This window comes from Ptychodera flava, chromosome 13 (genome assembly GCF_041260155.1).
Source record: "Ptychodera flava strain L36383 chromosome 13, AS_Pfla_20210202, whole genome shotgun sequence".
Classification (NCBI taxonomy): domain Eukaryota; kingdom Metazoa; phylum Hemichordata; class Enteropneusta; family Ptychoderidae; genus Ptychodera; species Ptychodera flava.
This window is the reverse complement of record NC_091940.1, coordinates 31,628,441-31,635,750: the sequence shown is the minus strand read 5'-3', so window position 1 is coordinate 31,635,750 and position 7,310 is coordinate 31,628,441. Positions and strand designations below refer to the sequence as shown.

Genomic DNA, 7,310 nt, shown 5'->3' with positions numbered 1-7,310 from the left:
GAGGACAGCTCAGATATGTTGCTGCCCTCAGGGCAGATTGGTAGATGGGATAGGAAATGTATGTCTGCCCTGAGGGCAGCTCTGATATATTGCTGCCCTCAGGGCAGATTAATAGATATACAATTATGCAATGATGTTCGAGCATAGAAAATGTGTGTCTGCCCTGAGGGCAGCTCAGTATATTGCTGCCCTCGGGGCAGATGGTAGATAGTATAGGAAATGTATGTCTGCCCTCAGGGCAGATTGATAGATATACAATTATGCAATGATGTGTGGCATAGGAAATGTATGTCTGCCCTGAGGGCAGCTCAGATATATTGCTGCCCTCAGGGCAGATTGGTAGATATACCCTATGCAATACTTTCAGGATAGGAAATGTATGTCTGCCCTGAGGGCAGCTCAGACATATTGCTGCCCTCAGGGCAGACATATTTATATATCCTATCCTTAAAGTATTGCATAGTGTAATCTACCAATCTGGACTTAGAGCAGCAATAAGTTTTGCATAGTGTATATCTACCTATCTGCCCTGAGGGCAGCAATATATTAGAGCTGCCCTTAGGGCAGACATACATTTCCTATCCTTAAAGTATTACATAGTGTATATCTACCGATCTGCCCTGAGGGCAGCAATTTATTAGAGCTGCCCTTAGGGCAGACATACATTTCCTATCCTATCTGCCAATCTGCCCTGAGGGCAGCAATATCTGAGCTGCCCTCAGGGCAGACATACAGTTCCTCAGTGACGTCATTGGATGTTGTGCACATGTCTACTCCGCTCTGAACTGCCCTAAGGGCAGCGCTGCCTAAGGTCATTTTTCAGTTGCAACTCTTGCCGCCTGCGTATGCCCACACGATCGTTATCGGATATCACATTGCATCTCTCAAATGAGATTGCGCAGATTTTTTTGAAGTAATGGCTGTTCAGACCAGCTGAATCTCACGAATTATGGCTGATTTCTCGGTCATTTCTTCCCCCAGTGACGACACATTTTGAGTCAAAACAGCAAGTGAGTTAGGTCTAAGTGGTAATGTTTCAGTTGGCATGAAGGTAAAGTGTATTTCCCCGCGACAGTGTTGGATGCAGTGGCCGAGATAGCAAGTCGTCGTGGACGATAATTTTCCATTCATCCGGTAAGTATTTGAAATGCATATTTATAAAGGGCAATTACGAATTAGTATGCCTTATAGAGAGGCTTTTCTCTGCACATTGATGTTTTCCTGGGAAGCTTGGTTTTGTATATGGCCCGACATTTTTAACCTGAGCTTTAGGGTGAAAAGAAAGTACGTATCTGTATACCTGGACAGGGCGGAGGGAGGTGTACAGTGTGGCCATTAACGCAAAACAAAGCTGGGCTTGAACAACGCCTAAGCTTAGTTTGCGTCCATGGTCTCACTCAGTGCAAAAACACTGCTATAAAAAAAATAGGCGAAATGAAAATATTAAAAAAAAACCAAACTACCGGTAGATCGTAGGATGAACATGGCTATGTAAACTTATGATTGTTTGTACCACCCGGTCTTACTTGCATTTTTTACTTCTTTTGTACATGGTTACTTTTAAAATCCATTGTTAATATGATATTGCCAGGTAAGAAGCCTTGTATTGAAAGACAGAAAAAATGTTTAGAAATGTGATACGTCTTAATTTTCAAGGGACAGCAGCTGTAATTTTTATTGAGTTCAATACTTGTTTGCCTCATGTATTAACATACTTTCTTGTATTGATTCAAATTATGAATTGTGATGCCCTCACTTTGTAAAGATGTACATAAATTAATCGGTATAGTGGCTGTGGCAACTAGTCAAGTCAATACAACGTACACAAGCACATTTCTAGACATATATGTTACATTTTCAATGTATTAATTTTGCACTCGCAAAGATGTATGTAAAAAATTCCTCTATGTGTATGTAACAAATCACACACATGTTCTGAAACTTTATTGTAAAGTTGTCGTCTTAATAAATGTTGCTAAGTTCATTCTCTCCTTTCTGTTTCATTTCAGTGTGCATGTCAGCCAAGGCCCAAGAGAAATTTGGCAAGAATAATCATGACTTACGTAAAGAAGTCTTCAATGTCAAATTTCAAAACAAAATAGGACATGAAAGACGAGACTTGGCCAGAGTTAAATGAACTCTTTTAAAAACTAATCTTTGACTAAATCACTTTTCACTGTGTCTATGAAATTTGTTAAAGCCAAAAATTTATTAAATTGGTCATCAGACTTACAGATATGTTTTGTGCTTTTTATTTTGAACGTTTGGAAAGGTGAGTCTGCTTGTGTTTTGCTGTGTTCAGGTGAGTCAGAGTTGCTTTTAACTCTGTTTGGCCTGTCTTAGTTTTAGGCCAAATATGGTTAAATTACATATCCAACCAATTGTATCTTATAATTCACCGTAAGAGGCTGTGTAAAAGTACTTGATTTTACTGGAATTTGATTTCACTTATTTGATGTTTGCTTACACCTTGCAAACATGCAAATGTAACAATGTTTACCAAATTCATAACGGCAACATCAAAATAAGTGAAATCGGGTGTCAAATCAGTACTTTTCATGGTGCTCTTTTTCTGCCAGGATGACCCTGTCATTCATATGTGCATTCAAATAACCATTGGTTCACATACATGTGAGTGGATTCAGAATAACCATTCATTCACATGTGTGTGAATGGCTAGCTCATTTAAATATTTCGGCCTATACACATGTTACCAACGTGCTTCTGAAATGAATGTGGACTGCCTGACTGCCTATTCCCTATGCACATGCATTAAGTCATGCCAACTAGCCATGTGAATGCTAATTTCACATGGTACTGACAGGCATTCCTGTTCTATAAGGGATTCCTATAGCATGATGAAATAACCAGTTTCAACCGAGCCTCTGTATCATTACCAACAATATATTACTGTTGACAAATGAAGTCAATTTTCAATAATAATATTGCTCATTTTACACATAACAACTGCATTGTGAGGTTTAAGACTTGGTATTTCATCATGCTACAAGAAGTTTAACAAGGAACTCCAGCTTCAACAGGGAACAAAAATGCTGAAAAATATTCTCTGTCTGTCATGGTGTAAAAAATTTTGGTGGCCCACCCCTTACTTTCCCTGGAATTTTCATGGCCCACCCCAAGAACACTCATTTTTTTTCGTGGCCCCCCCCCCCATTTTCTCTTCCGCCCCCCCTGCCGTTAATTGTGCTCGGTCCCTAAATTTCCCATAAAATCTTCGAACTGTTATTTGTATCGATCATATAGAAGAATTTCAAGCTCAAAATGTCAAAAGCGTTCCACGTTCAAAATTCTCTTCGTTTGGCTATCTATGGCATGTTGCTACGTATGTGTGAGCTATCGCAAGCAGAGTTCAAGCCCTCCGACGTTCCTCTTACGTCATCCTTGATAAACAAGTAAACAATAGTTTAGCCAATCAAAATGGAGGGTGTGGCGGCGTTGACCAATGAAAAGTGAAATCTGATTCGATGCCTCATTACAGTATGTCAATGTTATATAACTCCGCAAGGTCGCCCTGAAGCTTTGACAGACAAGTAGTACGCACGACTATCGTCGATTCTCTCGACAAATGATGCAAATAAAAGATAGAACATATGTAATAATAACAGAACCCCATGGCCTGTGAGTGCAAGCGCGCCGTACTAGCGGTATTTGCACTCGTGCTGCGGTGAATTCGGCTGTCCTTTCACTCGCTTCGCTCGTGAAAGGACTGCCGCCGAATACACCGCAGCACTCGTGCAAATACCGCTAGTACGGCGCGCTTGCACTCACAGGCCATGGGGTTCTGTCATAGTATTAATTCCGTGGCATCATAAGATAGACTGTCTGACATGGCGAGAAGATAAATGTAATTTTAAAATAGCGTATTCGCAATATACAAAAGCAATATTGATAGTAAGTTAACACCATTATGTAAGCGTTCAAGACTAGAGGCTAGCTGTCATATTTATAGGTATGAATACACGTAATGTTTCCTGAATATCAGGTGCAATATAGGCAAGTAATTCTGAACAAAGACAGCAGAAATTACTGACCTTCAAAGAAAGATTGAAAGGGAAAGCCGTAACAGGGAGGTCTAGCACAACACAGAACCATATGCAAAAATCAAAGAAAACAACACTGTATAGCGCTGTTCGTATACTTTTACCGAAGATTGAAACATCTGTCTCGCCAAAACAGAAAGTCACACCAGAAATTCGGCTATTGTGACGTCATGATTTGTAGTTAGAGCAATGATCCATAGTTTCATACAACCATTCAGTTCATTTTATTACATTTTCGTCGTCACATGGGTAGACAGAAACTCTATTTTACTTGTTTCTGTGCAATTTGAAAAATGTTTACATTAGCAGACCAAGTATATGTTACCTCTCACCTTCTTCCTTCGGGGAATAGCCAGCGAAAGGTCGCCGGGATATAGAAACAGTGTAGAGGCTCAAAGTCTTCAAAGATAACACCGTTCATTTCCTATACGTGGATGTTACATATTGCCAGGTGTTGTCCCTTGTCCTGAGTGTTTGTGTTCGTAAAGACACCTGCTACAGACAATCTTTGCAGTTGTTATTTACATATCATTACCATATCATCATTAGTGTCCCTCCATAGTAATGACGTATCTATTGCCAAGGTGCATATCAATGGCCAACGCTATAAACAGTAGAACAATTATCTACTAGTTTGATTTCTCACTGTCCGTATCGCTATCGTACATCGTTCACAATTTTCAATCTGATCATTGATCTTTATACAGAATTGACGTCAAAGTGAATGACCTATGTAACATATGTTTGAGCATTTTCGGAAATGCTGATGATGCAAACCTGACCTCCTAACAGTTTGAACAATAACAAATGACAAAAACCTTCCAACTGTAAGTTAAGCAAGAGTGTGAAATGAACTGTGACAAAACAGTTATTAAACTCTTGCTGCTGCGTGCTCTGCTAATGATTATGAAGTGATGTATATTTTAGGGTTCTTTCAATGTGCATACATATATTTTTATTCTCTTAAACGAAACATAATGAGATTTTTCTCACAATATGGCAAGCAATATTGTATGAAAAACTTTGCTGCCGTCATTCCATGGAGAAAATTTCATGAAGTTACTCTTAATACATGTGGAGCTGTGCTGATTTGAAATTCTGAAAAAATTGACAAAGATACATTTTCGCTTTTTTGCAGACTTTATGATAACCAAAGGATGACATCGAAATTCAACATACTGTTGAAATTTTTAAACAGAATAATTTTCGACTGCTTGATATTTTTCACCTGATTTCTTCACATTTTGATTTGCAGAACATAGCAACATTCCTATCTAAGAATCATAAAACTTGAAAATTCGATGTAACCGGAATTTGTCTAAGTCGGACGTAATATTTGGAAAATTTTAAGTAGAAATTTTTGTACAAACCATGCTTGTGTAACAGGCAACATTGATTTTTCTGCCAAAAAAACTTGATTTAAATCACATGCTACACAAATACTGTTTTTGCAAGTCCTAAAACTTACTTGGAACCGTCTTTGCGCCAATAATTTAAAACATTTCTGAACGAAAAGGTGTCTCGAAAAAGTTATCATTCACGATGACTTCACTTATCAAAAGTTATGTTTTTGATAGGGTGAACTTATTTTCTTCATTTTTTTCATTTCGGTTCTTTTTCACCGCTCGTGCTCTTTTTCTCTTGAAAAGTTGGTCTGTAAAAATGGGTATAAGAATTTGCTAATGATGTCATTTCGTGCCAGGTTTGATAAGAGCACCGTTTATAAATTTTTCATTTGGCAAACAAGTTTGCCTTGCAGGTACAAACAGTATACTGTGTGCCTATAAAACAACGAAGGCCATCATGTCAAACATGGTGCGTGCGCATCCTTAATACCACTCTTCCACGCTCCGCTATAGTCGCGCCAGCGGCTTACTGACTACGCATGCGCATATTCATAATATACTATGCGAGTAACCGGAAGTGTACCCTTCTTTCATGGGCGCCGCCATGGTTTTTTTTTGAGTACTCGTAAATAAACAAATACGAAACAAATTACTATTATATAACATGCCATTTATAAAATATACCTCTTTTATTAGCCAGTAAATGTTATTATGCACCTTGTCGCCGATACAAAATATCGTTAATATAGATAAAGGGAGAAAACTGTCGTGCATATGAATGGGGGGGGGTATACGCAAAGAATGCTGGGATTGAATTTTAGAAAAGCGCCCCCTGTGTCAATAATTAGACTCAAAATTGCAGTTTTTAGACGGAACGCTGTAGTTTTCAGTTTGGCAAGTGGAAGGTGGCAGTGCGGTTACCATTGCAATGATAATGATTGCATAATACGCCCCTTGCAATAGGCTATTATCATTGTAAAAATTGCCAACTTTCGTCCAAAATTTTTACACGTTACAGAAAATCTATACCTGCACTGCTGCAGGGTTTGACTTCGTGTACGTACGTGAACTGCTTCATCAGGGGGAAACTGGCATAGTTGTCATATAAACGTTTATGAAATAACAATTAATTACATTTTATCATGAATCAATACAAATAACATTGCCAATCTTAACCCCTGGCGCGACACCAAGGCTGAGCCCTATATAATATTACTCAAAATAAATGTTCATCACTGTTCTACGTCAGAGGACCGTGCAAACTGTTACCATGGCAATATATCTCATAGAAGGCTTCACATAAATATTTATCAGATCTTTTACAGAATACTTATTTCATCTTTTTGATGAATTCTACATCAGAAATGAAATGTTTCAATGTCCAATTATTTTTGAAGTTTTTAAACTTCACTCTTTGAAATGCAATTTTCTATAATTTTGAATCATAGCAAAGGAATACTTACATTTCAAACGCAATTAATGAACCGAATTTTTGTAAGTTTAAAAATCTCCCTAATGTATCAGATTCAGAAATATTATCTAATATTTGTCAGTTTATTTCCAAAGCCTTCAATCTTCGTATGAAACTATTACTTCACAACTGTAAGACTTTTAATGTGATGTATATTAATTACCTGTGTGCTGCTTTCTTATTATTGTACTTCAACCTGTGACCGATTTGCTTATAGGCCGGAGGCCTTGGAAAGCAATAAATGTGCACATAATGTGCACCAACCAGCACATTTGAATTATTCATCCCGATATTCTACTCTGCCTTTCGTTAATGTTATAGTCATAAAGAGAGTCAACTTTCTTAACATACATTTTCCGACAAGGTCGGTCGACATACTTTTCCCGTTCACCCACATATCACACAGAACGTCTCATCGTCTTATAAATCTGT

General features: G+C 38.1%; 1 long non-coding RNA gene across 1 annotated transcript; it reads left to right on the top strand.

Annotated features, from left to right (window-relative positions):
• The first annotated feature begins 900 nt into the window (after positions 1-900).
• Positions 901-2,234, top strand: LOC139148172 (uncharacterized). Its single transcript, XR_011555893.1, has 2 exons — positions 901-1,134; positions 2,010-2,234. It is a non-coding gene; the product is annotated as an uncharacterized lncRNA (long non-coding RNA).
• The last annotated feature ends 5,076 nt before the right edge of the window (positions 2,235-7,310 follow it).